General features: G+C 43.1%; 1 long non-coding RNA gene and 1 other non-coding gene across 3 annotated transcripts; both read right to left on the bottom strand.

Moving 5' to 3' along the window:
• Window positions 1-691: 691 nt before the first annotated feature.
• On the bottom strand, window positions 692-9,479 carry LOC150055775 (uncharacterized). 2 transcript variants are annotated; one of them, XR_016537462.1, is made up of 3 exons: window positions 9,430-9,479; window positions 8,769-8,833; window positions 692-845 (listed from the first exon to the last, which is right to left on the bottom strand). It is a non-coding gene; the product is annotated as an uncharacterized LOC150055775 (long non-coding RNA). The 2 variants fall into 2 exon arrangements; XR_016537463.1 differs by lacking the exon at window positions 692-845 and adding an exon at window positions 7,105-7,217.
• LOC150055776 (U6 spliceosomal RNA) lies at window positions 4,201-4,307 on the bottom strand. Its single transcript, XR_016537531.1, has one exon. It is a non-coding gene; the product is annotated as a U6 spliceosomal RNA (small nuclear RNA).
• Window positions 9,480-10,414: the final 935 nt, after the last annotated feature.

The raw sequence follows: 10,414 nt of genomic DNA, 5'->3' as shown, positions 1-10,414 counted from the left end.
TTTTCCATTTCCGTAGTTCTGCTTTAATTTCCTTTTTCAGGGTTTTAAAGTTTTCGTCCCAAAGGTCCTTTACATTTTTTTTTCTGCTTCCTATTGTTTATTTTTTTTTACTCTACAAACTTAGGAGAAACAAAGCAGAAGCCAGAAAAGGTCTGCAGATTTGCAGTTTGTGTTTGTGTTCCAAGAATTATTGGTGTGAGCTCTGGGGACTTCTACCTGTAGACCTAGATACTGAGGAGGTTGACATCTGAGGATCATTGTTCAAAGCCAGCCCAGGCAAGAAAGCCAACAAGATTCCCATCTCCAAGTAACCACCACAAAGGTAGAAGTGGAGCTGTGGCTCAAGCAGTAGAGCACCAGTCCTGGGCAAAATAGCTCAAGGACATCGCCCAGGCCATGAGCTCAAGCTAAGGGAGAGTGCCCAGGCTCTATGTTTAAGTCCAAATACAATAAGAAACAAAGAATATAGGCAGGCAGGCAGGAAGGCAGGCAAGGAAGGAAAAAAGGCAAGCAAAGAAGGAAGGAAGAAAAAAGAAGGAAGGAAGGAAGAAAAAAGAAATAAAGGAAGGAAGGAAAGAAAGAAAGAAGAAAGAAAATTACTTATGAGGTATACAGCAATGCTTTTGTGTTTTTTCCCCTTTAAATACTTAGAATCATGTTTACCCTGTCGTTTTTCTTTAATATAGTCAAGCTGGGCGCCTCCAAACTTTCAGATAAAGCTCTCTTTGCTCAAAAGCGCTTTCGGAATTCTTCCTTTGGAATTACCATCAGAAAGGTTGGCATAGCACTTGTATCGGTTTGTAGTTGTTTCACCCAATGCAGCTGACACTTTGTGAGGCTTCGGTCTAAAAGAAGAATAAGAATTTCTGAACAAGTCGCAATGAGAAAAATTGGTGGAGCTTTATGAAGTAAGCAAACAAAGAGCAGACAGACAAGCAGAAAGGCAGGGACATCCTCTTAACAGAGTGCAGGTGTTCTCAAAAGGAGAGGGGAAGGAGAGAGGGGGGGAGGGAGGGAGGGAAAGGGAGAGGGAGAGGGAGAAAGCGTGAGTGAGAGAGCTCTGTGGTGTCAGGGCTATTTATATGGTAAAGGATGGGGGAGGCAGTGTTTGACTTCAAAGTTGAAAGTTTATCTTTGCTCTAATCACTCCTGGTGTTACTCTTTCTATGTTCCTGGATGTTTGGGGGGGGCATTTCTGCCAGTTAAGAATGCATCCTGCCATACAACAGATACTTATCCTCGATATGAGGAAAACAACCTGTTGTCTGCATTTCGGGTAGGAGGTTGCTTAAGTGTTGGGGAGCATTTCTCACAGGAAGGAATACATCCTGCTCAATAAATGTTGATTCTTGGGGTGAGAAATGCATTTCTCAGGATAGAATACATCCTGTTGTCTCTCTTTGAAGATAGTGCTTCTATGTTTCTAAACACAATGTTTCTAAGTTGCTTTCACCAAGTCTTGTTTTCCAGTTTTTCCTGCCCCATACCTCCTTTTCCCTATCCTACCTCAGTCAGAGCCTGTTTTGTTGTTGTTTGAAAGTCACGTTTCCCTGTATGATTCCAGCCCTTCTGACCAGCAGTGGCTCTCAATCAAAGTTATTTTCAGAAATTGCATGCCTGGTGATGTGCTAGGGAATCCTTCAAAAGAACGTCCTCCCCGTGCAAACTCGTTCAACCACTATGGAAAGCAGTGTGGCAGTGCCTCAAAAGGCTAAACATAGAACTCCCCTATGACCCAGCAATTCCACTACTTGGCATTTACCCAACCACCCAGAAACAAGGACATACTAAACCCACTAGCACAACAATGTTCATTGCAGCACTATTCACCATAGCAAAGATATGGAACCAACCTAGATGTCCCTCAGTTGATGAGTGGATCAACAAGATGTGGTATTTGTACACAATGGAATTCTATGCTGCTGTCAGAAAGAATGACATCGCCCCATTTGTTAGGAAATGGAAAGACTTAGAAAAAATCATATTAAGTGAAGTAAGCCAGACTCAAAGGAACTTAGGCTCAATGGTTTCCCTCATTCGTCATAATCAGTAGAAACCTTGGGCTCTACTAGCAGAGATTTGCAATAGAGCAAAATCTTGATACATAAGGACATATAATGTGAAGCTAATTGAAAGGACCTCCAGGATAGTGAAACAAAAGCCGTATAATGAATGATTTTTGTCCTTAATGTACTATGTTGTCTCTCATCTCCTTTGCTGTCCCTTGGTTATCTCATATTGGTATAGTATCTCACTTTGTTATCTGATATATTGAATTTATTTGTATTTGGATATTTGAAATTTGATAGGGAAGGGGGGAAAACCAAGACGGGTGGGGGGTGTGGGGGGGGAGGGAAACGGGTACCAAGACATGTGAAAGGGTATCAATGTTTGTGAATTAATGCACCTTCTATCTGGCAAATATCATGTAACCCTTTTACTAATTACAATAAAAAAAAAAAGAAAAAAAAATTAAAAAAAAAAAAAGAACGTCCTCCCCGGTTGTTAAGATTCACATGGAAGCTTTGAGATAGTAGTGTTTAAAGGGACACACAAACTCATCATCTTTTCTCATTTTATTGCTCCCAAATTCAACCATGAATATATGCCTTCATTATGTTCATTTCCCCTAGGGTGGTTATGTTAAGTGGAACTGTGATATAGTTTCCTCAATTTCTGTCACTTGAAATCAATCCTATCTTATTTTTCTGATGCTAAGACTTATCACCAGGGTGCAGAAGGCTGAATGGTATTAGGTGTGTAACAAAATAACATCTGAAATAATACCTCAAATCTTGAAAAAAAAGAAGCAGAGGGCATTCCATTGGTGTGTATTTTTAGACTTGTGCTATTGGAGGTGACCTCGCCAGAAGCACCTACTACAGCAGTTCACCCCGCTCCCCCACATCCCCCCCCACCATGATCTAGAACAAATTCCAGTGCAGTGGTCAGCCACGTGGAGAATGAAGTTTTCTATAAGCTATTTAAATGGAAAAAGTCTAAAGATGTGTATAAAATATGGTCTGTTGAATGGATCATTTGTGTTTCATGTTCTCGCTGGCCATGGGGAAGTGTGCCTGGCAGCGCTGCTTAGATATCTAGCCATTTACCATCTTAGATTAGACCTGGAAGAACTGGCTTTGAACTGCATAATCTATTATTTGATCTCTGCTTGGTCTGTGATGACATTGATTCATTTTTGTTTCTTTTTTGGCTTTTAAACATTTGTCTTCTGGTCTGATACAGATCTCATGTATTTACTACTCTTATTCAACCTGTAGGTTGCTTACATTTGAATTTTTTTCAATACAACTTTGTTTTATTTGTCTGTGCATAGAATACATGTTAAGTTATTAAGATTCTAATGCCACGACCCTAGCCCTCACTCTTACTAGACTCTAAGAACCTTCAAGGCCAAGTTCTGTATGTTCTATTCCCAGAACTCTGTACTTGGCCTACCTCAGAAGCATACGAGGTCATTTAAATAATGTGCCTACAGCCTCATAATTATTAATAGGTAATTTCATCACTTCAAAGTCAACTCTGTGATGTCATGCCGCCGTGATGTTTCTAAGCAGACTTTATAGAGTGGAGATACCACATAAATTGAAATGGATTGCATTTGCCTTCCTGCCATGATACTTCTGTTTAAATGCAACTATATTCATTAGTTAATTTGTACATAGCATTCAACACGCAATCTGACATTGGGCCATACTACATGACAATAATTATAATGAAATATAACCATCCTAAAAATGATCACACATTAATATTCAGTACACACTGCGTACAAAGCCAGCATGTCTTACCATTTATCATCAAACTGTATCTTAATGAAAACTCTCAATCTGAAAGGATTGATGAAGAGCATTCTGTAATAAATTCTATTCCTGTACATTTCACAGAGATAAATCCCCTAGATGATGATTCTGGAGCACAGCAATACCAGTAAATCAAAGGGGGAAAATGATCATTTTTTGCTAGTAGAGATTGTGATGTTTGATAGTTACTGCTGAAAGATTCCAGAGTTTTATTAATTTTCATCAAGATTTAAGAGAACATGAGCTTTTAGGACTGTTTTCTATTGAAAAGCTAACTCTACACCTGGATTGTAGTCAACAGTTCTTCAGTTCTCCCTGGTACCCATTTTAGTGATGATTTAATGATGAAAAGGAAGAGTGTAAGAGATCCAGTCCAAAAAATATGGAACGCTTCACGAATTTGCGTGTCATCCTTGCGCAGGGGCCATGCTAATCTTCTCTGTATCGTTCCAATTTTAATATATGTGCTGCCGAAGCGAGCACTTACATTTGAATTTTATGACCTGAATTTTTCTTTCAATTTGAAAGGTTCACTTAAGTCTTTCATTTAAGGATATATTAACAACAACAACAACAACAACAACTAAAATGACCACCCTTTAATGAAAGAAAGGTTTTATCTTTTAAATAAAGAAAAGAAGGGGCTGGGAGTTTGGCCTAGTGGTGGAGTGCTTGCCTAGCATGCACGAAGACCCAGGTTCAATTCCTAGGTACCACATACATAGAAAAAAGCTGGAAAGTGGTGCTGAGACTCAAGTGGTAGAGCTCTAGCCTTGAGAAAGTCCAAGGGCAGTGCTCAGGCCCTGTGCTCAAGCCCAGGTCTGGCAAAAGAAAAAAAAAAAAAAAAGAAAAAGCAAGCAAGCAAGCAAGAAAGAAGAAAACAAAGGAAACAAAGAAATAAAGAGCCAAACACTGGTGGCACATGCTTATAATCCTAGCTACTCAGGAGGCTGATATCTGAGGACTGAGGTTTAAAGCCAACCCAGGCAGGAAAATCCTTGAGACTCTTATCTGAAATAAATTACTCAAAAAGCAGGAAATGGCACTGTGGCTCAAGTGGTAGTGTGCTCAACTTAAGAAGCTCAGGGACAGTGCCCAGCTTCTCAGGAGGCTGAGATTTGAGGATCAGAATTTGAAGCCAGCGTGGGCAGGAAAGTCCATGACACTTTTATCCACAATTAACCACCAGAAAACCGGAAGTGGTTCAAAGCCACTCTATCCTAATGGCAGAACAGATTTTTTTGAAGCCAGCAACCAAATAAATAGCTGGCCAGTGGGAACCAGGAGTTTGTACACCACACAGCTCAGCAGTGTCCTAGCATCCTAGGGGCATGGCCTCAGTGTGACAAGTTTTCTTTTCTTCTGTCAAAAGCTGATCATGGTGATGGAACAACAACAACAAAAGTCGTAAAAGCCAGGCTGGGGGTGTAGTTGTCCAGCATGTAAAAGGCCCTGGGTTTCATCCCCAGCACTGCCAAAAGAATGAGTGATGGTGTTTGATTTGGGAGCACCTAGAAAGTGTCTTAAGGTATTGTGTTGCTACAACAAAACACCTTAGACTGGGTAACTTATTTTCCATAGAAATGTACTGCTTGCAGTTCTAGAGACTGGAAAGTCTAAGATCAAGACATCACTGAGGGCCAGGAATTTGGCCTAGTGGTAGAGAGCTTGCCTAACATGCACAAAGACTTGGGTTTGATTTCTCAGTACCAAATACATAGAAAAGTACCACATCCATAGGAAGCGGTGCTGTGGCTCAAGTGGGAGGGCTCTAGCCTTGAGAAGGCTCAAGGACAATGCTCAGGCCCTGAGCCCTTGTGAGCCAAAGACTGTTGGAATCTGAGGCGTTGCTTAAGTGGGTTTCCTAAAATAAGGTTAGGTTAGTCAGTTTGATCTGATATCACCAGGCTTAAAGCAGAAGAAGCAAGGTCAGGAAGCTCAGATGAGGGCCTCATCTATAACTGTAAAAACAAATTAAAAGCAAAAGATTGGGAATGCAGCTCAAGTTCAATCTCTAGTAATACGTGTGTGTGTGTGTGTGTGTGTGTGTGTGTGTGTGTATACATTCAAATGAGGATTATGACCACCACCAGTGTGCTGGTGGTAGCTGACAGTAATATCTCTGTGTTAAGTCATCTTAGGTACTTTATCACTGGTGCTGCACTTTTGCCCTTTCATGTTTTAGTTGTTTTTCAGATAGAGTCATTCATTCCCCCCCCACCACCCCGGGGCTCTCCCCTGATCTCTATCCTCTTTCCAAAGCCTCTATAACAGCTGGCACAGCTGGGCTTACAGGCGTGCTCCACCACACCAAGTTGTTTTGTTTTTTGTTTTTTTTTTTTAACAGAAAGCATTCCCCAAAAAGAAATGTTTTTCATTTTTCTCATCCGGCAGTTTGAAAAAGTAGAGTTCAAAGATCAATGACAAATTAACATCCAACTGCCAAAAAAGAACCAGCAGCTGAGAGCTCAGCAGGAAAGATAGATTCTTCCTGGCAAGAGACTTCCTAGGAAGAATTGGAGGAGCCTACCAGAATCCTGGGAAGAGTTGGAAGAAGCTTTATGTAATAATTCAGACATGTACGTCTTGAGGCTATGAGGTTAAAGAATCTGTTTCTATGAGTTTCCAAAGCCAAACATGTTGGCATGATGTGGATGTGTGAAGGGGGGCGTGGGGGGTGGGGAAGTGATTTCCAAATCCTTCCATATGCTTCTGTGTTGCCTTCTGCACTCATGCTTGCTCACTACAGCTGAAGCCTTGGCTTGGCTAGGCTACTGGTGGTGGGGGCTTGATTAGCATGGAGCATAGCAGCTCATTAGAAAGAAGGTTGGCCTACATTCTTATCCCAGCTATCACAGACTGGACTGGTTGACCTTGAGTGTACTGCTCTGAACTTGGTTTTGTCATTTGTGACACAAAAGTGCTGGACTAAATGAAAGGATCTCTAGGATATGGAAACAAGAGCTTTATTTTGTGTGATTGTTGTTCTTACGTACTATGTTACTTCTCTTTTGTTGCCCTTTCGTTAATCTCATAATGTTACTGTATCTGACTTTGTTACCTGGTATATTGTATATACATTTATTTGTTTATTTGAAATAGGAAAGGGAAGGGAGAAAACAAGATAATTGGGAGGGGCTGGGGGGAAGGAAATGGGGAAAAACCATGAGAAGAGGTATCAGTGTGTGAGAAGCAATGCACCTACCACCTGATGAATGTAACTGTAACCCCTCTATACCAAGATGGTGTTACCTCCAATATCCTTATTCCAAAAGGAGGAAGTGCATCCTCAGTGCAGCAGGAGCTGCAGCAGAAGCTGCAACATCCCTGGCTACACCCCTCTGGCTAGTTGCCTCTCCTCTCTTGTATTAGCATCTTAATAAACTTGTTTCTCTTTAAAAAAAAAAAATGTGGTCCACGAGTTTGATCTAGGCAGAGTGCTTGCCTAGCATGCACCAAGACCAGAGTTCAATTCCTTGGTACCACATACACAGAAAAAGCCTTGAGAAAGCCCACGGACAGTGCTTAGGCCCTAAGTTCAAGCCCCAGGAAGGGCAAAAAAAATGTGCTGGACTGGGCCAGAAGTTTGGCCTAGTGATAGAGTGCTTGCCTAGCATGCACAAAGATCAGGGTTTGATTCCTTGGTACCACATACATAGACAAAAAGCCAGAAGTGGTGCTGTGGCTCAAGTGGTAGAGCTCTATCCTTGAGAAAGGCTAAGGACAGTGGTTGAGTCCTGAGTTCAAGCCCCAGGACTGGCAAAAAAAAAGTACTAGACTAAATTGTCCTTAAAATCCTTTCTAGCTCTGAAATGCCTGACTCTATAACACTGGAATATTTCACTTCCTAAAGTACCACGCTTCTGTAGGACCTGTGATGACGTGAAAGTAACCTGAAAATAGAATATGAACAACAGGAAATATTAATGTGGGACTTATGAGTTCTGTGGTGTGTTGGAGGTGCTTTGCAATATTAAACCACTTATTCTCTCTTTTTTTTGTGTGTGGGGGACAGTCATGGGGTTGAACTCTATGCCTGGGTGCTGTCCTGGAGCTTTTCAGCTCAAAAACTAGTGCTCTACTACTTTGAGCCACAGTACCACTTTTCAGTTTTCTGGTGGTTAATTGGAGATAAGAGTCTCACTAATTTTCCTGCCTAGGCTGGCTTTGAACTGCAATCCTCAGATTCAGTCTCCTGAGTAGATAGGAGTGCTCCAGGACTCCAGGTAGATTCTTTCAACTTAGTGCTCCTTGAGCCTGACAAAAACCATTCTCTTCCGGCACCAAGATGTCTGCAGGGCACCTGGTAAGGTTTAGTGAAAACAAACAAACCCACAACAAACCAGACAGGTGGGAGTCTCCAGGCTCCACCCACTTACTGTTTATATAATGGGGGCCTCCAGGCTGCTGTTGCTGAAACATCTTCACTTGTGCCTGCAGATGCCCCCCAGGTAACTTAAGGGAGGATAAGGTTGCCATCTCTGGCTTCCTTTTATATCTGTCTCCTTTACTCTGGGTCAGATTCCTGTTCAGCTTTGCACATAGACAGGTATGTTAATTCTTCAAAGTGTTTACCTAAAGCTGACATTCCTCTCCCTTCGAGGCTCAAGGCACCCTGAAGAGTAGCTAATATATTTTGCAGGGACATTCACAACCCTGGTCTCCCTCATGCGGATTAGTGCCTAGATATCCCTGATGGCTGCTTGAAGCCTTCCTGGAACAGCAAAGCATTGCAGGCAGGTCACCTTTGATAAGACTGTCACCAACAAAGTGGGGGTGCTGTTACCACCCAAACAGAAGCAGTAATTTCAGATGGGAACTGAATTGTCCTCTCTAGTGACAATGAGACTTCTCTAGAGCCACCTTGCAGAGCCAAAACTGAGACAACAACCAACCAGGTCACAACTCCACCGAGAGAGCTTGAGTACTAGGTACACTTCTTACCTTCTGGCCTTATTCTGTCTTCTGTGACTCTAAAGCTCATGTCAGCATCCCTTGGAAATGGGAATCTAGAGGAGGGACAAAAGGACAACTGAATCTTTTCCTGCTTCTCATCATGGTATCTGCCTCCTGCATCAGGCCTCTGCTACTATGAAAAGGGTCCAGGACCCAGAAGCATGTGAGCAAAGGTCTCTGGAGAGGAAAATACAATAGACCCAGTCCACTTCCTTTCTGGGTTGTTGCGAATTTTCTCGGTCTGAGCTGCCCCACCTTGGAGCAAAGGGCTGCTCTGGACAGCTCATTTCCGGTCCTTCACCACCCTTACCATGTGCTCCTCTGAGTCTCTGGGCTGTGCTGGCCCCAAACTGGGGTGCAGGGAGCCTCGAGAGGGTCAACCCCAACCCTCAGAGCTTTCATGTTTGCCTGGCCACCTCTCCTCCCTCATCACCTCCCACAGTCCCCACAGAGAGGTGGCAGCAGGTTCTCAATCTCCACTCCTGCTATTTCACATCCTCCTCTCTCAGCAGCAAGCCTGGGGTTTGGGGATCATGGCAGGAAAGGGATGTCCTGGTTCAATGGAAGAGACTTGGAGAGGAGTCCTGGGAGTCTAGGTCTGGACCCTGTTGGGAAAGGTGACTCTTGTGTGTTTCCTGCAAGTCCTTACCGGCTGTTCCAAAAAGGCCAAGCTCCTGTCCCTGTCCCAGGCCTCTCCTCAGAGAGCTACCTGAAGGATGAAATGACATTTGTCAGAAAGCAGTCTTCCTTGCATTGAACCCAGGTCTTCACACTTGCTAGACAAACTGTCTACCACCTGAGCCATACTGTTTTTTGTTAGTTGTTTTTTTCCAGTCACACACTACATTTTCCCCTAGCTAGCCTTCACCCTGATCTTCCCATCTCTGCTTCCTTAGTAGCTGGAATTACAGGTATGAGCCTTGAGTGCCAGCCACTCAGAAAGCAGGAAGATTCCCTTAACTTAGGGAATTCCCTAAACTTAGGCTCCTTGAGCCTGACAAAAACCATTCTCTCCCTGCTCCAAGCTCAGTACCTGGTAAGGTTTAGTGAAAGCAAACAAACAACAATAACAAATACCAGACAGGGGCTGCTTTGCACAAGCTGTAGATGAGCTGCTTGACTCTACAGCTGCTGTTGACTCTGGATGTACACCAGCTAGGTGACTGAATCAGGCTCTCAGGAACAGTCAGCCATTTATCAGCTTCCTGACTCCAGATAGTCTGCTTGCAGATTGATATTATTGCTCATGGTAGGGTTGTATACACTCTCTGGAAAAGATGTGTCGAGGTAAGTAGGTAGAAACCTGCTCAGGCTCGAGCTGCAGGCTGTGGATGGATGGACTGTCCTTACAGGGCTGAGATAGTATACCAAGGGAATCGTGTAAACCTGCTCTTTGCCACAAGAAGCCACAAGTTTGACACTGTTGAGCCCACAGAGGATGGCAATGAAGCTTCTATTCATGTGGGACAACTCTGAGGTATGCATGGCACACAGAAGTCAGGCTGGCATTCGAGCGTGGGCTAAGAGGTGAGGCAAGTTCAGGGTTTTGACTGAGGTCTAGAAAAGGCCAAGAAAAGTACACAGACTCCAGACACCAAGGCACATAAAGAAGAGTGACGATTTCCCTGGGGATC

The sequence above is a fragment of the Megascapheus bottae genome, chromosome 13, assembly GCF_031878675.1.
Source record: "Megascapheus bottae isolate mThoBot1 chromosome 13, mThoBot2.hap1, whole genome shotgun sequence".
NCBI lineage: Eukaryota > Metazoa > Chordata > Mammalia > Rodentia > Geomyidae > Megascapheus > Megascapheus bottae.
The sequence above is the reverse complement of the archived record's forward strand: the minus strand, read 5'-3'. Positions and strand labels throughout refer to the sequence as shown.